This window comes from Eleutherodactylus coqui, chromosome 1, assembly GCF_035609145.1.
Source record: "Eleutherodactylus coqui strain aEleCoq1 chromosome 1, aEleCoq1.hap1, whole genome shotgun sequence".
NCBI classification, from domain to species: Eukaryota; Metazoa; Chordata; class Amphibia; order Anura; family Eleutherodactylidae; genus Eleutherodactylus; species Eleutherodactylus coqui.
In genome coordinates, this window is record NC_089837.1 from 480,157,365 (window position 1) to 480,183,576 (window position 26,212).

Here is a 26,212-nt window from a genome sequence, read left to right on the forward strand (position 1 = left end):
GTCTGGATTCTCAAGGTCAGATAATGTCAGGTATAACCTCTCAGGCTGTTTCGGGATATCTGTGAAGAGACAGTATAAGTAAGCAGTTAAACTATATGTTGAATAGATTTCTATTACATACTAAGATTTGACGTTTGTAGACATTGTAATAATATTCCATAAATTACAATCAACTTGGTAACCCCCATATGTATAGGTACCTTGTATAGGGGGCTCGGAAACGTTATCACTTTCAATGTAAGCAAATTCTCAAGCTTAAAGGGGTTGTCCCGCGACAGCAAGTGGGGTTAAACACTTCTGTATGGCCAAATTAATGCACTTTGTAATATACATCGTGCATTAAATATTGGCCATACAGAAGTTATTCACTTACCTTCCCTGCGCTGGCGTCCCCGTCTCCATGGCTCCGTCTAATTTCAGCGTCTAATCTCCCGATTAGACGCACTTGCGCAGAAGGGTCTTTTCCCTTCGGCTCGGTCCGGCAGCAGCGGCGTTATGGCTCCGCCCCCTTCTACACGTCATCGCATAGCTCCGCCCCGTCACGTGTGCCGATTCCAGCCAATCAGACGCTGAAATTAGACGGCACCATGGAGACGGGGACGCCAGCGCAGGGAAGGTAAGTGAATAACTTCTGTATGGCTCATATTTAATGCACGATGTATATTACAAAGTGCATTAATATGGCCATACAGAAGTGCATAACCCCACTTGCTGTCGCAAGACAACCCCTTTAAGAGCCAAGTCTGAAACCTATTGAGCCTCCTCCTATGCTGGCGTCCCCGTCTCCATGGCGACGATCAAACTTATCCTCTGGTCTCCGCAACAGTCGCGCTTGCGCAGAGAGGAATCCTCTTCTGCAGGGTCCGGGCTCACGAGCTGCGTCCTGGCTCCTCCCCCTTCTCAGCATCATCACGTAGCTCCGCCCCGTCACATGGTGCCGATCAGCCAATGAGGTGGCTGTAATCGGCAGTGGAGCTCAGACTGGAGAAGAACATCCACGGTGCACCATGGGAGAAGACCCGCAGTGCACCATGGGAGAAGACCAGCGGTGCACCTTGGGAAATGACGGTGGCCATCTTGGAAGAAGATTTTTATAACTTCATGAAACAGCTTCATGGTGAGTAGAAACGCTCTAAAAAACCGATTTACATGGGTAGTTTGTGATGCTTGCTTAACATGGGGGACTGGGGTGTGAAAATTTTTTCGTTTTGGCCGCGGGACAACCCCTTTAATATAATCTAATTAGCTAGTATTAATTGTTGATAAGAAAATGCCCCATTTCAGTGTGTGTTAAGGCTCATTTACACGTATCGCAAAAAATTCGGTCAACCTTGAGTGATAATCATTCAGTGTGAATGCGAAAAAGTCGTTCACTTGTCCTTCAGTCCGCTTAAAAAACCTTGTTAGCTTGCTGGCTTGTCATTCCATGTAAATGCTCCCTGTTCAGTGCTTCTCATAGGAGGTGAAGCGCGGAGAGAGAAGCGGATGAGAAGCCCGTGATCCAGTGGTAAGTCTTTCTGTTTAAATGCTCTGCACGAGCGCTAACGACCTCAGCGGTGATGTCAGCGCTCGCTCAGTCGTTTAAAAAAAACTGTCGGCCCGTGTAAAAGGCCTTTAGACCAGAAGCCAGTAATGATGCTAATTACTAGGGGTAAGGTTGGAAACTTTGGAATGTTTACCCAGGAAACTGCTAATTATGCCTAGAGCTAGAGTCCGCTAAGACCTGCCGATTTCTCATTTAAACGATGTCTTAGTTCGCTCGGGCAGCCTGTTTATGCCAGCAGATACATCGTTGGCTCATTCAAACAAGAAATCATTCAGTTGTTCATATTTACTGTATTAGGGTTCTTTCACGCGACTGTATGTGTTTTTACATTTTCTTGTCCATGCCATAAATTCGCATGAATGGATGATTTTCCGCGATCACGGCCACATATAATTAGTGTTTTCTTGTCCATTCACTCAACTGCGAGCGTCGTTTTTAGCGGAAAAATACGTTGCACTCCGGAAAACCCTCGCTTGGCATAAATCTCGGGAATTACTTCAAATGCCTAAATAGAGGCACCTGTCTTTTCTCAGTGTTGGACACTGCTAAACTGCCTCCCCCTCACTTTTTTTCCCCAGCTCCTATATTGGTCAAAAGATAGTTCCAGAGCTATGTTTTTACCCACCGTATATTCGCCGCCACCATATTTCGGTCGCATAAGTTCCATTTTTTACGATGCAATGTTTTTACGCACCATATATTCACCCGTGTGAATGAATACGTTGGAAAGTAATGCCTCAGATGGTCGTGTATATCGGTTGGCCGTAAAAACGCGCTGTATATGTGCTCTTGTGAATAAGCCCAAGCAGGGGCGTAACTATAGAGGGTGCAGGGGATGCGGTTGCACCTGGGCCCAGGAGCCTTAGGGGGCCCATAAGGCCTCAGGTCTCCGTATAGAAAGCCCAGTACTATTAATAAAGCATTATAGTTGGGGGCCCTGTTACAGGTTTCGCATTGGGGGCCAGGAGCTTCAAGTTACGCCTCTGGTCCTAAGTGAATGAGAACGAGTGAACAATCAGTATTTGAACCAAACAATTAGTGAGCGAGCCAACCATGATTTTTATGCCTGCATGAAATGAACGAAAAGCGAACAATTTATCGTTGGCTGCGTTTACACTGAATGATTCCTTTTCGCTCGTTTGGACAATTTTTTGAACAAGGATTGTTCTGTGCATAAGGGCCCTTAGTTATACAAAGTCGATGTATGCTAGTGGAGTGTAGGTGTATGGGTAACCGAAGAGTGTTGGAATGACTAGTGAGTAATATATAGACTTGCCTTATATGTAGAGTGCAATATATAGACATTTCTTATATGTAGAGATTACTATGCAGACATGCTTTATATTTAGTGTATTATTTGGACGTCATAGTGTAATAGGCCTCGTGTGGTGCAGAGTGTTAAGGCAGCAGTATGCAGTCCTAAGCTCTCGCTCACAACCTGAAGGTTGCAGGTTTAACCCTCACTTGGTTCAGGTAGCCGACTCAAGGTTGGCTCAGCCTTTCATCCTTCCGAGGTCAGTAAAATGAGTACACAGCTTGCTGGTGGGGTAATAAATAAATTACCCAAAAGCACTGCGGAATAAGTTGGCGCTATAGAAATAACAAGTCCCCCCCAACCCCCACTGCAGAGATGGATAAGTAATGCCTAGCTGCATGAGAGTGTTATACAAATGCTTTTCATAAATAATCTTTATGGCACAATTACTGTAGGAATAAATAGTTGCAACCAAGTTGTGCAGGATGATGATGTAACCCAAATGTACAAATACCAGTCAAAGGTTTGGACACAGATTTTCAATCCATGGTTTTTCTTGCTTTAATTTTTTTTTTATTTTCTACATTGTAGATTCATAATGAAGACATAAAAAACTATGAAGGAGCACATATGGAATGAGGTAATAAAGAAAATAAGTGTTAAACCAAAATATATGTTTTCTATTTTAGATCCTTTTAACCCTTTCCAATCCAATCTGTATCCTGGATTTCCTAGGGGGCTTACTCTTTTTTCCTGCTGTTTTACAACAACGCTATCTGCTGGCTAAAGCCAGTACTGCATGAGGTGACACGTTGGATAGGCTCCCACAGTAGAGAGGCTGGCAATATACAGTAAGACAACCCCGACGGACGTCTTTCAACATGGGAGCTGTACAGTCTTAAATCATAATGTCTTCAGAGGTCAGACAGTGGATTGAAAAGGTTTAAGTAAATAAAAAAATAAATCATGTTATTTGTATAGTGCCAATCTATCCTGCAGCACTTTCAGGTAATTTATTTATTACCCACCACCAAGCTGGGTACTCATTTTACCGACCTCGGAAGGATGGAAGGCTGAGTCGACCTTGAGCCGCCTACCTGAACCATGCGGGGATTGAACTGTTCAGTAGCTCTCTTTTTCTTTGATAACAGCTTTGCACACTCTTGGCAATCTTTCAATCAGCCTCGAGAAAACCTGGAATGGTTTTCAATAACTAGGTATGCTTTGTCAAGAGTTTTTGTGCAATTTCTTCTTAATGCATTTGAGACCATCAGTTGATTTGTGCAGAGGTAGGGTTGGTGCAAAGTTCCAAAGAGTGTTTAGCCCTATTCAACTACTGTTCTAATTCACATTGTGGCAAGAACCACCCAACTAAGTAAGAGAAACGACATGCCATCATTACTTTAATATATAAAGGTCAGTCAATCCAGAAAATGTCAAGAAGATATCCTGATGTGCAGTCATAAAAGCCATCAAACACTATGATGAAACTGGCTATCACGAGTACTTCTACTGTATTAGATGAGTTCATTAGAGTCACCAGCCTCAGAAACTACAAATTAACTGCACCTCAGATCTGAGTCCACATAAATGCTTCACAGATCAAGTACCAGACACATCTCAACATTACCTGTGCAAAGGACACTGCGATAATCAGACCTTTATGATCGAATTGCTGCAAATAAGCCACTAGTGAGAAACATCAACAAGAAGAAGAGCATTGCTTGGGCTAAGCAACACAAGGAATGGACAGTAGACCAGTTGAAAACTGTACATTGGTCTGATGAGCCAAAGTTTGAGATTTCTGCTTCCAACCGCCATGTCTTTGAGAAAAGCAGATCAAGTGAGCATGGTGGTAACCACATATGTAGAAACCAACTGAAGGAGGAGGTGTGATGGTGCTTTGCTGTTGACCTTGTTAGTGATTTATTCAAAATTCAAGGCACACTAAACCAGCATGGCTACCAGAAACATTCCACAGTGTCATGCTATCCCATCTGGTTTGCACTTAGTTGGACCATCATTTCACGTCAAACCCATCTCCAAGCCATGTAAGGGCTATTTGACCATGTACATCGTTCATTGTACACTGAGTGACAGAGCCCGGTGGAAGAAGTGAGGTTATGTTGTGCGAGATAGTACTCCCAGCGTTGGACGTAAGGTCATGTGTGAGTGTGTGTGTTAAGAAGCTACCCTAATCCCTGCAATACAGGGCAGCCCTGTATGACTGTGTGTGTTAGGAAGCTAGTTTAAACTGTATTTTGTAGTCCACTTTAAAAAGAGGGTCCTATATGAATTGAGAGGGCCAAAGATGGGTGTCTTCTTACTAATTGGGGCTATAAAAGGAACAATGTTATTTATTGAGGCCACAGCAGAGGTCTCATTAGTAATTGGGGCAACAGAAGGGTCATTTTACTAAGTAGAGCTACAGAGGGGTGTGCTGGATCATATTTTCCTCCAGCAGGCTTCGGGGTACTATGTAGCTTCCAAATTGTATAGTGTGCACACATCATCGACCAGATCAGACACAAATGCTGGTCTAAACTGGGAGAGTCTCTACAATGTGTAGAGCCTCAGCCTTTTTATTATAACACATGACACCTGCCCTTTAATGGGCGTGCGACAGATTACATCAGCAACATATAAGATTCTCATTTGTCGGATCATATAGAATCTCCCGCCTCTCTGCCCAACCTTCCTCAAGCCCGATGTAGCTTGGACTTTGTCTTCTTAGCATGCAGGCAACCTTAAGCAATTTCTGTGTACGTGGCAACTCATTGTTTAAGTAACTTCAGTGTGGGGGGGGTGGAAGAGGGCTAGGAAAACACTCAGTATTGAATACAGATATACGTATAACACTATGACCTTTAACTCTTAGAGGCTGCTTGTGCAACTTTATGTACTCAGCTAACATTACACCACACATCTTTCACCATCCCATTGTCTAGCAAATACCATGATGAGATTGTGTGGCCATTAACCTCCACAAAGTTAAAAGTCATTACAATAGCATAATACATTTGGTTTATACAAATCAATAGACATTTTATACTGACTAATCATCATGTCTATCACAGGGGGTCCTGTTACTAATGGTCGCCACACAGGGGTTTGTGTGACTTATTGAGGACATAGAGGTCACTATTACTTATTGTGGCCGTAGAAAGCTCTTCTTACAAATTGGGACCACAGAAGGGTCACTATTATTTAGTGGGACCACAATAGGGGCATTATTACTTAGTGGGATCACAATGGGGGTACTATAACTTAGTGGGACCACAGCAGGGGCATTATTACATAATGGGACCACAGTGGGGGAACTGGTACTTTAAGGATGCATGGGTAAGTTAGTTAGGTTTTGCGGAAGGAGGATGTGGAGCAAGTGCAGAAGCAAGTCATGGCTGGTTGAAATCTCTATTTCTGTCTGGACCCAGAAAACTGAATATAAATGACTCCAAACAGAAATCACATCATCTTGTTGTCATCATCTGCTATTCGATTCCGTTATATGATAATCCCTGCGGGCATTCCACAACGGAAAGCCAGCATCAATTACGCTGGAAGACCACAGCGGCCAAATCCGCACTCACTGCTTGGCATTTAACCCTTGTATTTCAAGAATTGAATTACACAGCATAAATAGACATGCTGCAAATTCAGAATCCACAGCATTTTTAAAAAAATGCTGCAGCTTTGTTGTGGAAATTTTCTGCAGCATATCAAGGAAGATTTTTAAAAATTCCCACCACATGGCTTGTACTATAGATGCTGTTACGCAGTGATTCCACCAGCAAAAATTTTGCAGCATTTCCAGTCTATGTGAAGGAGGTTTGAAGGTATGTTCACATGGCGGAATTTGACATGGAATTTTCCATGTGGATTCCACCTTTAAAACTGTGGCAGAAATCCACGGCTATTCTGCTGCGGATTTTGCCACATATCCAGCTGCAGTTTTAGCCCTGTGCATGGGCAATATCCACATGCGGAATTTCTGATGTGTTTCCACTAGAGACGAGCAAGCATACTCGTTAAGGGACAATACTCGAGAGAGTATCGTCCTTTTCGAGTACCTGCCTGCTCGTCAGAAAAGATTTGGGTGCTGGTGGGGGTGAACGGCGGGTTGCGGGAGTGAGCAGGGGGGAAAAGAGAGAGATCACCCCCCCATTCCCCCCGCCGGCACCCGAATCTTTTCTGATGAGCAGGCAGGTACTCGAAAAGGACGATACTCGCTCGAGTATTGTCCCTTAACAAGTATGCTCGCTCATCTCTAGTTTCCACATGAAAAAATGACATATCACTCTTTGACATGGAATCGTGATGGAAATTCTGCACACAGATTTTGTTCATGACAGGGCTAAAACTGAGTGTGAATTTCTGCCATGGTTTTAGTCTACGTTCTCATGGGACGGAAATCCAGCGGAAATCTTGCGGAATGTCCGCAGCGGGCCCGCATGGAAATTCATCAAGATTTCTGCAGTAAAAAGACAGCTTCATAACCTGCACCTTGTATTCCACTGCGGGATTATCTCCCTATAGAGAGATTGACATGCCGTGGCTTTGAATTCCACGTGGCATGTCAGTTTCAGCGCAGCTTGGCCTACTGTCCACTTTGCTGCTTAGTTTCAGGTTTAAGATTGCAGGCGGAATTTCCGTGCAGAAAGTCCGCATAGAAATTCCACTCCGTGTGAAACCAGCCTTAGAGGCAAAATCCACATAGAAAATTCTGCGTCAGATATTGCTGTGTGAACATATTAGGGTGGGCACTATTCAAGGGCAAGTGCTGTGATCTTGCCATCAAGGCTAAAATTTGCCAGCCCCTGCTAAAACTTGTCTTGTCTGAACTCTATCCAATGGGTTGTCCGACACCTGAGTCTTGTCTTGTTTGGCTGCTATCCGACTTCTGGTCTGAATTCTGATGCATTGCTGTAGACTCTTGTCTTGTGGTGTTTGAGGTCTTGTCAGCTATACTTGTTGCTGTCTTGCTTATATAAATCAGTCTGTGAACTGCTATTAGTTGGGGTATTGTAACAACTTGTTCCCCGTTCTGTGGCTTTATAACATCTTTGCTAATAACCACTGCTATTAGCTAGGGAAAGATAGGGTCATCCTAGGTTCTTGATGTAGGGCCGCCCCTATCAAGGCGATTTGCCTGAGGGTAGGGCCAGTTATTTACTGCTTGGACATAATATTGGCACCCACGCAGGCCGTGCAAGTATTAGCCCTGCATAGCTCTGATTTACGCTCATGCAGGCAAGCTTTGCACAAACGGAACAATAACACAAACTGAAAGGTGATCTCACTGATCTGTATAAAACAGAAACTGTGCAAGATTTTTTTCATATACATTGTGATGTACAAAAGAAAACCCATCATTTTTTTATGTTTAAGACATAAAACATAAGTATAAGCTTACATTTAAACAAAAGGTTATTTTCTAATTATAGATTTTCTTTAAATCTGTTTAACTGCACCCTGGTAAAAAAAAATCAATTTCTAAATACATTTTCTAGTGATTCCATAGGTGAACAGGGCTTTAAAAGTTTTTTAATTGTTTGCTAATGCAATTACAAACTTCACATTTACTTTAAAATAAGACATAGCAGTTCCCTGCGTAATGCTGTCATATTAAGGTGTGCTGCTCCTTACCTGGAGAAAGCAGGAATATCGCTAGCAGGACAAGTGACATTACCACAGAAATCACCAGCACTGCCAGGCCAATTCCACGCCAATTACGTGGCGGGGCACTGGACGAACGCATGTCCTGATAAACAAAAGACAAAAATCAGTTCCAAAAATAAACTATGATGAAAATGTTTCCTTTTGCCTAGCGACAGAAACAATCCACATTGCTGTGTCTAAAATATCTACAAAGTGTTCCATTTGAAATGGGTAAGTTTAAGGGGGTTATCCAATTGCAAACCACCTACCCTCAGGATAGTTCATCAATTCTCGATCGGCGGGGGTACGTTGCTTGAGGTTTCTGCCAATCAGCTTTTTGCCGGGCTGGCATATTTGTGTACTGAGCTGATTTCTACAGGAAGCAAACAGCCCTATTCTCACTGCAGTGGCAAGGTTTGGTATTGCAGGTCAGGTTTCCCTTCATTTCAATGGTAACACGGCCTGCATTACCAAGCCTTGCCACTGTTCTAAGAAAGGAGCTTTTTGCTTCCTGTAGAAAACTGTTTAGTGCAGGGGTGCACAGTTGATTGGTAGGGGTTTTGGCAACAGAGTCAAACCGATCTACTACTTATATCACTTATCCTAAGAATAGGCTTACAACTGGACAATCCCTTTAACAATAACCTTGAAAGGGCTCATAGTGGTAATAAATAAGGATACAATAATGTTACAAAAGTGGCATCTTATCATCATAAAAACAATGTATATGAAGATTCTGATGAAAATTGAACTGTCTATGGACCAGGCAAACTCTTGCCCAAGGATTAGGTTCTGGGAGCATCCTGGTTAGACTGAGGAATTTTACATTAGATCGTCATATGATTAAACGGAATGGCTCCATTGACTGTAATGGGGTTTGTTCCGTTTCCATTGAGCAGCCTGGCATTTTTCCAGATTTAACAGGATGAAACAGTTCTGCATGCTGCGCTATTTCACCGCTTTTTTTTGTTTTTTTTTCAGAAATCAGGGAAGGAAGTTCCAAATGGAACATCTGATGTTGAAATGAACGATACTTTTAGTATGATATCCTTCATCAGAGTTCTACAGCATTGTGAGAGCTTTTAAGACATTACTTGCTTAACATACCAGTCATAATACAGCACCAAGTCAGGAACAAGCAATATAATACAAAATGGAACCCACTAGCTGATCTTTATTATAGCATCTGTTCATGTATAAATATATAGCAAGCAGAGGGCCCCATAAGAAATGAACATGTGGGCCCCGTGCTGTTTTGAATATGAATCGTGGACAAGGATAAAGGGTAAGAGGGTCCAGAATAGAGAATCACTTTTTTATTGTCCGCCAATCATATTCAAACCATATTTCTCCTCACATGGAATACTGTGTACAGTTCTGGACACCGATGCTCAGGAAAGACATTGCAGTGCTTGAGGGGTACAAAGAAGGGCAACTAAATTAATAAAATGAATGGGAGGACTGGAATACCCAGAGAGGCTATCAAAATTGGGATTAATCCCCCCGGAAACAAAACAGCTAAGGGGTGAGCAAATAACTATGTATAAATACATGAGGGGACAATACAAGGATCTCTCCCATGAGCTGTTTATACACAGGACTGCGTCAGTAACAAGATGGCATCTGCTACGCCTAGAGGAACGAAGGTTTCATCACCAACACAGAAGGGGGTTCTTTACTGTAAGAGCAGTGAGACTGTGGAACTCTCTGCCTGAGGATGTGGTGATGGCAAAATCCAAGGAGGAGTTTAAGAGGGGACTTGATGTCTTTCTAGAGCGCTATGATATTACAGGATATAGACCTTAAATAACCAGCGGGGTTGTTGATTCAGGTCTTGGAGTCAGGTAGGAACTTTCAAATGTTGATCCAGGGATTATTCCGACTGCCACTATAGAGACGGGAAGGAATGTTTTCTTCCACAATGGGCTAAATAGGCTTCTGACTCATTGGTTTTTTTTTTGCCTTCCTCTGGATCAACAAGAGGGAAAGGGTGGGGGGTTAAAACAGGCTGAACTGGATGGACATTGCCTTCTTTCAGCCTAATATACTATGTTATACCTCTCCCGCCCCTCTGCTCCCACCAAAACGGTAATTTAAATAAACGCTACAGCTCCTCTACTAATCAGTGCCAAAATAACTTTCTGTAAGATACGCCGCCAGCCATCCAGACTGTAAGAGCATCACTTTATTTCCTTTTATTCAGTTTAGGGCTCCTGCACACTTGCGTTCTTCTTGCATGTTTTTTTCACGCGATATCACTGCGTTTTTTTCAGGATTTTCAAATGTTAAAATCGCATTGCACAAACATTGCAAAGCACCAACTGGAGATGAGTTTTTAACGTTAGAAAGTCCATTGACAGTCGCGTCAAAAAAACGCAACAATATCGTGTGAAGAAAAAACGCAAGTGTGCAGGAGCCCTTACTACAGCTATGTACAGTATTTTCAACACACATATGTTTAGTTACCTTCTCCTCTGATTCCTATATTGGTTAAGTATACATAGAATGACATGTTACACTTCCTAAGCAGATATTTTGCTGCAATCCTTGCATTCAGTGCAGATCCCGCGATCGGCGTCCGCATGGACGATCCACAGTGATACTCTGGCATTGAAATGGATTGGCTTTCACCAGATCGCTCACACTTGCGGGTAGGAATTGCAGATTCCACGAGTGGCAGAAAAATCGCAGCATGCTCTATTCTGCGCATATGGGCTCCATTGATCTCTATGGATGCGTTCGATCCACAGTGCATTCGTAATTACATTGTGTATGGACACGGATTGCTAGGAGACCAGATGCAAATAGTATAAAGAAAGCAGGAATTTGTGGGCAGACAATGCAGGACAGTCTGGAGAGCAACAACCCATTCAGCCTGCGGTCCTCAACCTCCACTTGTTCTTCAGGGCTCTTCCTCCACGAGAAGAAGTGGTTCTTTTTAACCCCTTAAGGACCAGGCAGTTTTGGACCTTAAGGACCAGACACTTTTTTAGGGATTTTACCCATGTGGTGGTTTGAGTAATTTTTTTCCCTTCAGCTACCAAAATTAATTTTGCTGTGTTTTTCCATGACATATAGGGCTATTTTTAAAAATATTTTTCACTGACTTTTTTCCCCCATTTTTTAGTTTTATTGGAGGTAAAAAGCTAAAAAAAAGGCTTGATTGCAGAAGGAGGGGCTTTAATCCCCTTCCATATTTTTTTATTATCGGCTGGGATTAAAGCCCAGGACCAAGTGCTGTAAATTTACTGTACTTGGTCCTTAATGGGTTAAAATGGTTTATAGTACTTTCAAAAAAAGTAGTATAAACCAGCCAAGCATAGAGAGCAGTATCCCGTTTTGAAGGCATGGTTCTCAGAGCAGCTCTCACCACGAAGGCACAGGAAAATGTCGTCTGGGCATTCGCCTAAGCTATAGAAGGGTGTTTCCAGGGGGTTGGTGTACTTTGTGATGTCATTCCCTGCTTGCGTTCGTTCTTCCGTGCAGACGATATGCTGTCCTTAAATGTACACCTGCACGGAAAACAGCACGCATACGCAACCAAATGCAATTCGCTTCCACAATCTTACATACGAGTCTTTCGCTGCGGATATTCAGAAGCGGAATCCACCCTGTTTGTGTGAGCCCGGCCTACAGATGATTTTAATAATGTTTTTAATACCAATATATTGCAATATTAATTTGTTATTTTGTGAATAGGGAACAGTTTTGGATAACTTTCATACTGCTATTATTTTTAAGATGTTTCCATGCCATGCATTAGGATATACAGTCTCACCTTGTGCTCCGAGTGGGGCCGCTTGTCTTCTGCATTCAGCTGTTCCCTGCTCAGAGCGCCCGGTTGTTATACAGCCGAGCGCTCCGAGTGGGGGATGCAGAAGACAAGCAAGGCTGCTTGTCTTCTGCATCCAGCTGTTCCCCGCTCTGAGTGCCTGGCTGTTATAGAGCAGAGCACTCTGAGCGGGGAATGAAGAAAACAGCTGGACAGCTGAGTTCTTCATACCCCGCCTGTCTTCAGGGAGCGGGATACAGCTGAAACAATAGTATCATCTGTATCCCGCTGTGAATTCCTGATTACTGATCGCTGATCTTTCAGCATCCTGAAAGATCAGCGATCAACGACGGCTTAACGAAAACTGCACGATGTCAGTGCAGATACACACGACGATTATCGTTCAAAAGATGGCTTTGTACGATTTTTGAGCTAAAACCATTGTGTCTAAAAAGGGCCTTAAGTTATTCCTTTCTATCCAAAACCCTTGGCCTCATTTTCCTCCGATGGTCATGTGATCTAAATTCTCACGAGCTCTAATCTACCTGGGTTTATGCTGTCTGAAACTAGTCAGTTTCTCAGTCTGTGCGATGCTCTTACATGGAACCTACCTCAGAAATTGCCTAGAGGGGAATTCAGTTACTCAGGATGATTACAGACTTCTGTCATGCAGTTATAATACAATCACCTGACTGTATACTTATGGTATGTAGCTTATTTAGGTGCATATACAAGGTAATGATAATTAAACTATCCCCTAAGCAGGCAGAAATGGTATAGATAGTTTCTAGCTAATGCTGTGCTGATGCATCCTGAGATTAACATCAAAGTAAAACCCCAAAAATCTAAACATCAAAATGTTGCCTGATAAGCATCAGACAGGGACTGGACTGCATGGAAGTGGCTGCAATACACAGAGGAGACGTCCAGACTGTGTCAGGCAATCAAGTGAGGGATGGAAATATATAAAGATATGTGATTTCATCACAGTGGCGCTTTAAGGAGTCCACCTTTCTGACAAATTCCCTTTAGGCCAGCTCCCATTTGTCCCTGCCTTTGATGATCACAAATATTAGGCACTCGGCCCATGTACAGTGATCATGGTCAGACTACACTAATGAGAAAGGAGAAATATAACCCAGCCCTGAACAAAGCAATGGGGCTCCAGAGGTTCCAGGAGCAACACAAGATAAAAAAGCAGGCCTGTTTTAATAGGGTCTGGAAAACCATTTTGGAACGCATGCTGCATACTGTTTTCTCAAGGGACTCATAAAATGACAAAAGAAATGTACTGCAAGCTGCACACTTTCCATGATAAAAAGTATTGGAGCAGTTCCCAGGGAGCTACATGTATAGAATACAGTCCTCTAATGTGCACTGGTGCTGGCGGAGAGAATTAATGTTCCATTCTTTTCTTCTCTCTCCTTTTATTCTTCTGTTCCTTCACAGGCTCAAGAAAAGAGCAACACTGTAGACCCTCATTTACCTCAAATTCCCATCTTAATTCCCAATATTGTTTTGAAGCAAAATAAATAGGATGGATTAGTTAAACAACTGTGCTTTAAAATTTTGGCAAAAAAGGGCAAATTCTTGATAAGTGACACGTTTATTATGTGTTGTACGCACAATTAAGGGAGTTCATCATTAGAGAAACCTTCGATGGCGGTTTTCTGGCATGTTTTTTCCCTTCTCATGCACAAAATACTCCAGATTTATGATGTTAATACATTCTGTGCATCTTTAAATACTTCTAGAGATGTTCCTCCACTTTTTACACCAACGATTGCTCAACAATTGTGAGGCTTTTTACAAAGTTTCAATTGGTAAATCTGTCTAAAAATCTCACTCCTTTCACTGCCCTCTTTTCTAGACACTTTCGAAAAGTATCTAGTATGACTTAAATCAGTAGTAAATATGTCTACATTTAGGAGAAGGCAACAACCCATGCGATAATTCTGGCACAATGCCTCGAAGTCAACTTGTCTCATTCTAAAGGAGCTATTAAAATGTGCCCAATTTATTAGTACATGCTGATATTATTGATGTACATGTACTCCAGTCATGAGTTGGAGCAAGGAAGAGAAAAGTATCGAACGTGTCTAGCAAATTGACAAATTTATCATGGCAGATCCATAATATCAGTAAATTTGGTCGAGTTTGAAGTATCTTGTATAGAGATGAGTGAGCATACTCGCTAAAGGCGATTGCTCGAGCGAGCATTGCCTTTAGCGAGTATCTGCCCACTCGAGACAAAAGGTTCGTGTGCCGGCGGCGGGCAGGGAGCTGCGGGGGAGAGCGGGGAGGAACGGAGAAGAGATCTCTCTCTCCCTCTCTCCCCCCATGCTCCCTCCTGCTGACTGCCGCTACTCACCGCTCCCCCACGCCGGCACCTGAACCTTTCGTCTCGAGCGGGCAGGTACTCGCTAAAGGCAATGCTCGCTCGAGCACCTCTAATCTTGTAGAATGATGCCTCTTCTCACATTATACCCACTGTAAATTGTGTCTGGATTGGTAACATTGTAACATTGTGTGTAAGGCTGAAAAAAGACAAGTGTCCAACCAGTTCAGCCTAATTTCCTGCAATGCTCATCCAGGGGAAGGCAAAAAACACCATGAGAAGCCAATTTTCCTCATTTTAGGGAGAAATAAATTCCTTCCTGACTCCAACTCTGGCAATCAGAATAATCCCGGGATTACCGACCCTTCTAAAGTAATCGGGGATATAAGACATAATATTGTAACACTCAAGAAAGGCGTTCTGGTCCCTCTTGGACTCTTTTATGCTGCATTTAGACTGAACGACTATCGTTCAGAAAATCATTCAAATGATTGAGGGCTCAGTCACACGGGCGCATCGGCACCCGCACACCGGCACCGATGCGCCCGTGTGACTGACAGTTACAAGATGGCCGTACCTGAAGACGGCCATCTCTCTCCAGCGCTGATGAAAGAACACATGACCAGCAATGAAGCCGGTCACATGTTCTTTCCTCCGGCGCTGCAGAGAGACGGCCGTCTTCAGGTACGTACGTCTCCTTCCTGCAGTAACACGGGCGCCGATGCGCCCATGTGACTGAGGCCTGAAACTGAACGATAATTATTTAAATGCAGCCAATGATTGAACGCGAAGGAGAATCATGCACTTCTTGCTCGTTGCTCAGTTTCAGCCGGCATAAAAATCAGCGCCGGCTCGTTCACTTGTTGGGCAGTTAAAAAAGTGATAGGAATGCGAAACACTGAATGATTAGTGCACAAGAACGGTATGATTCTCAACAAGAATCGTGCAGTCTAAACACGCTGCCTAAGCATAAATGATCTGGTGATAACATCACCAGCTCGTTCACTCCGGCAAACGAGAGATATGAGACTCTCAGTCCATGCAAAAGGGCCATTAGGGAGTTCGCCATCACCACATCTTCAGGCAAGAGTTCCTTAGGGTGCTTTCACATCTAGGCTGGGGATTCCGATTTCCTGCTCTGTTTGGGAAGCAAGAAAGGGAAATCCCCGATGCCGAATGGTTCTGTCTCTGGACTGAACCGAGCAGCGCCGGCAGACCCCATTGACTATTAAGGGGTCCGCCTGCTTTCTGCTCAGCTGGCTGGCTTTTGGACGGAAGAAAAAGCGCTGCATGAAGTACTTTCTCTTCTGCTTTTTCCCGCTGCATCTGTGATGGAACCTCCAGGTGGAGGTGCCGACGCAGATGTGAAGCTGGCCTTTGACTCACTGCTCTTTGGAGATTTTAGTTAACTGTAAACTTAACTGGAACCACCAGTGTCAGGCAGCTGCTGCGAAGGCAAATAGGATCATGGGGTGTATTAAAAGAGGTCTAGGGGCACATGAACATTCTCCTTCTCTTTAAAAGTCACTGGTCAGACCACACATGAAACATTGTGGACAGTTTTGGGCACCGGTACTCCAGAAGAACATTTTCAGAATTTGAGCGGATACAAAGGCGAGCAACTAAAGTTATAAACGGAATGGGCGAACTACAATGCCCAGAGAAGCTATCAAAATTGGGGTTATTTAGAGTAGAAAAAAGGCGGCTGAGGGGCGAACTAATAACTATGTATAAATATATCAGACTATGCTCTTTGCTTTCGTCAGATACCGTGCCTCTGACTATTGGCGTACAAGGTCTATAATAAGCATGGCGGATATTACAGCTTCACAGCTGCAGGGGATTACAAAATTACTACATAATCCTAGCCTCTGATTAACCCCTTCCCGCTCCAGGGCGTAAATTTCTGTTCTGGCAGCGGGGTACTTCCCGCAATAGGGCGTAAACTTACGTCCTGGGGATAGCGCGAGATCACTTATGATCTCACGCTATCCCGCAGCCGGTGAAGTTGCCGGGCTCTCGCGATATAATCGCCCTGCCATGCCTCATCACAGCGATCATCAGTGCTGTGCTGCAAGTCCCTCAGAGGGACTCACATTGTGTAAAAAAAAGATTTAAAAAATGAGTAAAAAAGAAAAATGTAAAAAAAAGTTTAAAAAACCCTCTTTTTTATGCTTTTTCTCATATTAGCATAAAAAAAGGTAAAAAAAATTAAAACCCCACACATTTGGTATTGTCGCGTCCGTAATGACACGTACAATAAGTTGCACATGCTTTTAAAAAAAGTCTTTAAAAAACTCCATAAAAACGCAATAAAAGTGATCAAAAAAGCCGTATGCACCCCAAAATGGTACCAATAAAAACTACAGCTCGTCTCGCAAAAAATCTTAAGCCCAGTCGCCTTGTGTGCATGCCCTGACGCATCCACTGGTCCTAACAGTCTGGTCAGAAGAGCCCAGCAGGCAACAATTCGTTGAGACGACCATCCAGCTTCTCGCATTCCAATAATGCGCCCCTCTCAAACTCTGTTAACTCAACAAAATCTCTTCAAATGCATCATAGAGGCGTCTAGTGGTCAACAAGCTCTACAGAAGCGCAAGAAGAGGCCACTACACACAAGGAGCCTCCGAGAGCCTTTTTACAGGCCGAGGGTGGAACCACTTTTAGGTCCTCAGATGGCAAGACCCATCATCTAATCACCACAACTCTCATCATTTGCCTGAGATGTAACTGCATGCCAAGTATTGCAGCAAAACAACAACAACTTCTAGTGGCAGGATTGTCTTGTAGTTATTTTTGTTTCTCTGACCGGAGGTTCCAATACAAATGTGAAACCGGCTTTAGAATAATCATACTAATATTCAGGATACCAGATTACACAGTCAATTGCAGACACAGATTTAAAATGGCCAAACGGTAGTCAATATCACCTTGCCTGTCTGTGGGGCAATCACTCTAAAACGAGCACCCCAATGCGGCTGAACCCTGTTGTCAACCAATAAAACCCTAAAAGATACCATACTTGTATTCAACCCAACGTGCTTCTAGGCAAAGTGGTCCCTAGGGTCATCAGGGGATTAAAGTACTACGGGAACATGGAGGCATCTGATAAACCAGTTGCCAACTGATATGGACCTCCAGAAGATGAATTCATTCTTTCTTAATACTCTTTCTCCCCTGTGATAGTTTATCGTGGTTCATTCCTGTGAACTGCCATATTGCAGTGATGGTGCTGGCACAAGAGTTGTGTTCACACCATGATTTAAGGTCGCTGCACAAGGGACGACAGCCATCCCAGTGACTATCAATGCTGTGCTTTGCACAGGAGCAATAGTCGCTCAAATGAATGGAAGCGGAGAGGGACGGGATCGCTTCGGCCCCTCAAAGGAAGGCGCTCAAAGATTGAACAACTCCTGCTTAAATGGGCCAATAGCCGCTTGTTTTTTAGGTGAGCTAAAAACCAAGAGACTCCGACAAGCGAGCTATTTGTCGCTCATAGCCCTGTCGGTGGCCACATGTACACTGGATGATTATTGCCCGAATTTACTCTTTCCAGCGATTATCTGGGCAATAATCCCCCCGTGTAAAGATACCTTTAGTGGCATCAGCTGTAATATACAGCCAAGAATCCACTGAGATATGAGATCCCTCATGTTTAACACCTCAGATGCTACAAAGTAATAGAGATGATATAGTATCTATACTACACGGCACATGATATGAAAAAAAAATTAAATTTACTATTTTTTTTCCCCATTAGCCTCCAAAAATTGTAATAAAGGTCAATCAATAAATTATGTGTAGTTCAGAATGCTGCTAATAAAAGCGATGCTCACCACAATGCAAGGGCTGCCTTCACTATTTACACAGGCACGGCCGCGTATATTTAGTTGTACTGAAGCATTTACTTGAATGGGACTCAGCTGCAATACCAAGCACAGCAGTCTGTATGGAGGAGTCGCTGTGCCCATGTAACCATGAAGCATATGCGGTGAAACCCCAGCTGTTACATTTCTAAAACACACCTTTAAGGAAAAATTGGCTGCTACATATGGCATCCCAAGTGCAGCGCACAATACAGTTCGGTGTGCATGAGGCATAAAAGATAAATAGGTAATATTTGCATGTAACTGCAGGGTAGACCCCCAGAATCAGTACTACTCAGGGCTCCCCAAAATTACAAAACAGTAAGGCCTCATGCACACAGGCACGCACGGATTCCACTGCTGAACCCCGCAGCGGAAACTGCCCTTGCCCGCAGACATGGGCATTAAAAGACAGCTTCTTATCTGTCTGGATCCAGTGCGGGTCTCCTCCATTGCAGCCTGATCTTCTTTCTTCAGCACGCGGGCCGATGTGCCCAGCGCATGCGCAGTGCCTTTTTTCGAATCTCCTGCTGCTTTCCTGCGGATCTGTGGCACGTCCGCAGTGACAGCTGCGGGTATGCCGCGGACCAGACGGCTTCCATTAACTTCAATGGAAGTTATCCCTGCGGTATCCGCCGGAAAATAGAGCATGCTGCGATTTCTTACCATGTGTGTGATTCGCATGCTGGGAAAAAAAACAATCACATCCGCATGCTTTAAATTGCCTTGCAGGTGTTAATGCATCCCTATGGGCGGCTTGATTTGCAGATTTCCCGCGTGGGTTACGCAAATCAAGCCGCCTGTAGGCTAACCACTGCAAAAAGTGTTGGAAACCGTAAGGGGACATGAAAAGTAATAGCACTGTTTGCAGTTTATCATCTGGAGGGCATAAATACAAATCAAGCTGAATATTGTCTCTAAAGGTACTGAAGATGTGTTTTGACTGAGAAAGGAAAAGCTGAGTAAGATGTGGAAGACATCGCTGATTTAATAGTGATCAGTAGCTCCAGCAGTCCATGACAGGTTGCCAATACACAGCACATTTCTGTTAACAAACCTCTTAGGAGTCATCAGGTGAAGGCATTCAATTATTAGCATACATCTAAAATAACTATTTATTTTGAGAGGGCTATCTATCTATCTAATACATATCTATCTATCTATCTATCTATCTCCTATCTATCTATCTATCTCACATCTATCTAATATCTGTCTATCTCATATCTATCTCATATCTATCTATCTATCCATCTCATATCTATCTATCTATCTATCTATCCATCTCATATCTATCTTCTATCTCATAGCTATCTACTCATATCTATCTACTCATATCTATCTATCTATCTATCTATATGCTGTCTCTAATACTACGTCCTCCCTGTTTCTCAGACTAAACCTCTCAAAAACCGACCTTCTCGTGTTTCCACCTTCTGCCAACCTCCCTCCCTCAACATCTCCATATCAGTATCTGGCACCATCATAAGCCCCAGACAGCACACCGCTGCCTTGGGGGTCACACTGGACTCTGACCTCTCCTTTACCCCCCACATCCAATCTCGAATATGCCACCCACAGCTCAGGAATATTTGCTAAAATCCGTCCGTTTCTCACCACAGACACGCTAAAGACACTCGTTGTCACCCTCATTCATTCCTAACTCAACTACTGCAACTCACTGCTCATCGGCCTTCCCCGCACCAGAATCTCTCCTCTCCAATCGATACTAAATGTGGCAGCTAGACTCATCTTCCTATCCAGCCACTTCTCGGATGCCTCCGCTCTTTGCCAGTCGCTGCCCATCTACTACAGAACTCAATTCAAACTCATCACCCTCAAAGGCCTCCATTGCGCCGCACCACTGTACATCGATTCCCTCCTGTCCATATATCAACCAGCCCACACACTCTGCTCTGCTAATACACTCAGACTAAACGCCTTCCTAATACAAATCTCTCATGCCCGCCTCCAGGACTTCTCTAGAGCAGCACCGGTTCCCTGGAACACACTACCCCAAAACATCCGGACTATCCCCAACGCATGAAACTTCAGACGCACCTTAAAAAAAGCATACCAAACTTCCTGACTTAATTCCCCCACCTCCCAACTCCCACAACATGCCCTCTGCCCCTCCCTACGGCACCCCACACTTCCACTTCGCCTATCGTGCACATCTCCTTCCCCTGTACCATAAGGCTCCTTTTAGACAAGCCAATTCTCTTATGTACCAGCAAAGAAGCGAATGTGAAACTCTGAATAAGCTCTGCTTAAAGGGAACGAAAAGCGAACAAGACGATGATCTGTATGCCTGCATAAAATGAACAACGAGCAAGAAGAAAACGATTACTGTTCATCGTTCAGCCGTTGGCTTGCATTTAAGACTCTTTCACATGAGCGCTGTTTTAGCATATTAGAGGCGCGTGAAAAGATCACTTCTAAAAGAAACAATGGTTTCCGATAGAAGCGTTCATGTGAAGGATTTTTAGATGAGCAAAATACTCACACCAATCAAAGATAGGACATGCGCCTGCAAAGCTCGCATCTAAGGTCTGTGGTGCAAGAAAAGTTAGGACCTGACCTACTTTTGGTGCGTTCTTTCCATAGACTCCTATAGGACTTGGGTACAACGCATCATGCATCTCCGATCGTGTGAACAGGCAATTTCACAGCTAATTAAAATAGTTGGAAATCACCGATCTTCAGTGCAGTATAGCCGCAATATTTTCACGCGCCTATACTGCGCTAAAACAACACTCATGTGAAAGAGGCCTTAGACTGAACGATTACACTGTGCAACACATTTTTTGTAACAGATAAGCAGATAGGTGGCTCATAGTAACTTTAAGCGCTGAATTCAGATATGATATCCGTTTTTTTTCTGCCACGTAAGGTTTTCCAGTTATGGGGAATAATGTAATCTAATTGCCGTTGTATTGTATTTTTTGGAAATCCACCTATACAATTAATCCAGTCGGCTCGTCGTTAACTTTGCTTAATAAAAAGAATAACAAAAGTGATTGTGCAAATATTACACAATCACTGTTATACACCGTGTGCTGAACAAACACTATAAGGGTAGGTTTATGTAACATATATGTTTCCACATGGCATAAACACTGCAGATCCTCCACCAGTAAGGCCGCCTGCAGACGGGCGGAAATCCCGCGGCAGTATTTCCCGCGGGATTTCCGCCACTGAAAGCCTGCATAGGAGTGCATTACAATACGCACTCCTATGCAGACGGCCGCGGTTTGACCGCGGCATGTCCTATTTCTGTGCGGGGCTCGCAGAGCCTCGCACAGAAACGTCACTCCCCGGCCGCCGGCTCCGGTCTGCGCATGCGCCGGCTGCCTGGCAGCCGGCACATGGAAGAGCCGGGGCCGCCAAGCGCGGGTGTGTACGCGCTCGTCCCCGCAGGCACTGGGGTCGGGTCCCGCGGCGAGAATTCTCGCCGCCGGATCCGACCCGCCCGTCTGCAGGCGGCCTAAGTTGTAATTAATGAACTGTGTTTTTACAGGTCATTGGTAAGACCAAATAAAAGAATCAAAATCCTAAAACAAAAATACATATCTGGTATCGCTGCATCCGTAAAATTCTGATCTATCAAAGTAATGCATTATTTACCCCGCACGGGGAACATTGTCTGAAAAAAAATTAGGAAATGCCAGAAATGCGTTTTTTTTGGTCATTCTGTCTCTAAGAAAAAAATGCAATAAAAAATGATCAAAAAGTCGTATGTATTCCAAAATGGTACTAATGCAAACTACAGGACATCCCGCAAGAAAAGAGCCCTTGCACAACTATATGGACAGAAAAGTAAATTATTGCACAGAAAATGGCAGCAGAGAATAATTTAAAAAACATGTAATGGCTTTGAAAAAAACAAAAACACTACTTAAGTTTGTTATCCTAGTAATCGTACTGACCCATAGAATAAAGTTATGTTGTCACTTTTGTTGCAGTTTGTGCGCCGTAGAAACAAGATGCACCGAAATATGGCGGAATTTGTTGTTTGTTTTTTTTTTCATTTTACTCCACTTAGAACTTTTTTAAAGTTTTTCAGAACATCATATGGTACATTAAATAGCACCATTGAAAAATACAACTCGTCCCGCAAAAAAACAAGCCTTCATACAGCGACGTGGATGGAGAAATAAAGGAGTTATGATTTTTTAAAACAACCAAAAGCTCGGTCACTAAAGGGTTAAATAACTTGAACTTGAGGCGTGCTATCTATTTTTCGGTTTTACCAGTGTAATCAGCATGTTTTAATTTTACAGAAAAATATCCATTACTTTCTGTTACGAAAATTCTAAAAAAATATGTTGCGCAGTGTTATCATTCACTTTTGCTCATTCGGATGTACCACCCGCAGATTACATGCATTACTTCACTCCTATTAATCAGGCTCCAGACCAGACTGCTATTTTACCCTTCAATGAACCCCAACCAAAAATATATTGAGCTCATCATAACCCGAACAGGACATTTTCATTCTGTCTCTAAACTCCACAGCAAATTCTCCTTGTGTACAAAGCATGTATCTCATACCTCATATCAGACCATCTTGATAAATCTAGAGTTTTGGCAGAAGACATAGTTTTCATATATCAAGTTGAGTGCCTTCACTTTTACACAGACATGAAAATCCAGAAGAAATCACTTTATGGCTTGTTGGATATTGTATTTTAAAGGCAATCTCCCCTAAAAGCATTAGTTCTAAGCAGAGGCGTAACTTGAAGCTTCTGGGCCCCGGTGCAAAGTCTGTAACAGGGCCCCCAACTATAATGCTTTGTTCATAGTACTGGGCTCCCGATATGGAAGACAGAGGCCTTATGGGCCCCCTAAGGCTCCTGGGCCCGGGTGCAACCGCATCCCCTGCACCCCCTATAGTAACGCCCCTGGTTCTAAGGAAGAGTACAGTGCCTCGTGGTGGCACTACATCCATATTTCAGACCCGTAGAACAGTCTGTGTACTACTATATGGCTGCTTGGAGACACTGTTGTAGGTAATGCACATGACCACCATAGTCAAAGTGGCAGCTTCATAAAACACCTACAGCGTGTCCATCATATGCATATTATGAAGCACTAGAGATAGCGAATCACTAATATTCCAGGTGCCTCTAACATATATTACTTTACTTAGTGGGGTTATAGCACTATGCAAGATTAAGCCCATGAAAGTTTTGGTGAAGGGCATACCTATCATAGCTGCAGGCACGGCGGTAGCCGTAGGACCTAGCAGCTGAGAGGGTCTACTACCTTCATCCCCACATGGTCAAAATGTAAAAGAAATGGACTTTATTTTCAATAAATGGAAGGCAGCCTTTTTTTTCATCCCAGAAGCAATGGAGATCCACCGGCAGCTGAACTTTTTGACAGCTGCCAGAACTTATTTCGGCCTAGCCAGCATGCCCAGCACTTGCACAGATTAGACCGGGGGTGTCAAACTCATTTTCACGGAGGGCCACATCAGCATTATGGTTGCCTTCATAGGGCAGTACATAAGGGCTCATTTACATGGGCAGATTTGCTCATGGGCTATGTCGCTAGGGTGCCTGGGTAGGGTTGTCAGAGCCGTGCCACCACTTGTCAGCTGCTGAACAGTGCGGTGTAGAGGTGCTCTCCGTAACTCAGAATAAAGGTGGTACCCGCTCCCTTTGCTGGCGACACCCCTTCTGCCAAGTGCTGGCTGCGTCCTGTAGGAACAGTGGAGAGTCGATCCTTCCGTGTCCAAACCCCAATCATTGGCCAGATAAAATGATGTGGTTGGCTGGATTCAGCCCATGGGCCTTGCGTTTGACACATGTACATTAGTTTTTATGACTTCCTATTGAATCCCTTTTCCATTTAAACTACAGGATTATTTAAACGGACACTAACATTTCACACAACTTCTGCTCATCTAACAGACTATGTGTGCATCATCAATCCTGTAATATCCTTGCATTAAAAAAATGTTGTTTTAACACTGCCACTAGGAATCTCCCTTCAAACAGCTTTGCAATCCACTGCCTGTGGTTAGGCATTTGGCTCCTCTAGTAAAAGGGTCATGTGGAGAATGCTAGTCACTACATGCAAATGAGGAGTAAGCATTCAGATGCTGCCTTGCAGATGATTGGATCAGCAAGGAAGCATGGAAAATGTAGGAGAGGAAGTCCCGGCCAGTACAGTACTGGTAGAATAGCTGGATTAGAACCCCCACTTGTAAGTAGATTCCAAACATAAAGAAATTCTACATGGAAAATGTGATTAATAGAGCTCAAACTGGGTGCAAACAGCAGTGACCAATGAAGACCTGGGCTGCTTTTGAACATTTTTTTGAAAACTCAGGTACGCTTTAAACACAAGTCCTATGTAGGTTGGTTTCGACTTCATAGAGGTGCATAGTGGGCAAAAGAAAAGAACCTCTGTATTGTTATATCCCACTATTCAAGTGAGGGTGTACCAGAATAGGATGCATCCCAGGAGAAGCAAATAGCGTAGCAGGTGACTATAAAGTTACAATGTGACGGATTGGTTGGAATCAAAGACTTCTTGATGGACCTTTTGACCCATTCAAGATTTAGCATAATGTACCTTAGTAAATTTTCATATCAGTCATGCAATAGACATAATCATGTCTGTGAACCAATGATATCCAGATGAGGTGGATAATAATATTTATTTAATTAATCACGTAATTGATTTACATGATCTACAAGACTGTGCAGTGAAAGCAGCGGCTATCTTTCCCGATGATATTCAGCACTTCACACCGGATAGAAATCCAAACATCTCACTAAAAGATACTCATGCGTGTCCTTATTACAGAGTAGTAAGCGTACGGCAGGGCATTCATTGAGCTTCAGACTGTAAACCGAATCTCGCCCCATGTAAAGCGCGCTAGCCATGCAGATTAATCTCTCTACAGCTCTGGGAATGTCTGGCCATGACTGCAAATGCAGAAAAGACCGGAGTGATAAATTCACCTTTATCCAGACGCTATAAAAAAAAAAAGAAATGTGCGCAAAGCGTGACATACAGCCCTGCCATTACTAAGTGCTATCTTCACGCTGAAAACGGAGCACAACATAAACAGACACCAGTAGATTTCACGCATCTCGGTGACATCCCGCCATCTGGCTGCGAGAAGCCGTACATAATAGACATTATTGTGTCTACAGTAGTATGCTGCAACAGGATCCTGCTAACTTACAGGTTGTTTATAAGAGGAACCGATAGAGCCCGGCAGCTGTGCATGCCAATAAATGCAATACACATGCAATATATGTGTTAGCACCCGTATACAGTATGTACAGTGTTCTGCAAAGGCTGCAGTAAAATAGGAGGTGTTTGCCCCAGTTATAGGAGGATGAGTCTAAGCCAATGTGATGTGGAGTTCCCTTCTTCTAGCTCTTCAAGGTAGACTTATAGATAATGCTTAATCAATAAAAAAGGACATTGCTGTCAAGGGAAAAATAAAAAAAAACAGTAGATCTATTAACCTAAGGGATTGCGGTGGTCATTTAAGGCTAAGACAGGACACTGAAGTTATGAAGGTACCAGACATGCAGTTAGCAGTATCAGCCACACATCTCAAGCCATGTTGCAGCTATCACTATTTAGTCATCTCAGGTGCATAGCATAAGTAATGGATATATACTATATATATATACTGACCAGCTCTGTCGCCACATTCTGTTGAGCGCTGACAATCATTGTGGCAGGGAAAGCCGTCACCTCTTTGTTCTGGAGTTAAAGTGGAGTATGTCTTCGCTCCCTCAGCAGTGCA

General features: G+C 43.5%; 1 long non-coding RNA gene across 1 annotated transcript; it reads right to left on the minus strand.

The window, feature by feature from the left end:
• LOC136587036 (uncharacterized) lies at positions 1-26,212 on the minus strand. Its single transcript, XR_010787417.1, has 3 exons — positions 26,101-26,212; positions 8,448-8,562; positions 1-59 (listed from the first exon to the last, which is right to left on the minus strand). It is a non-coding gene; the product is annotated as an uncharacterized lncRNA (long non-coding RNA).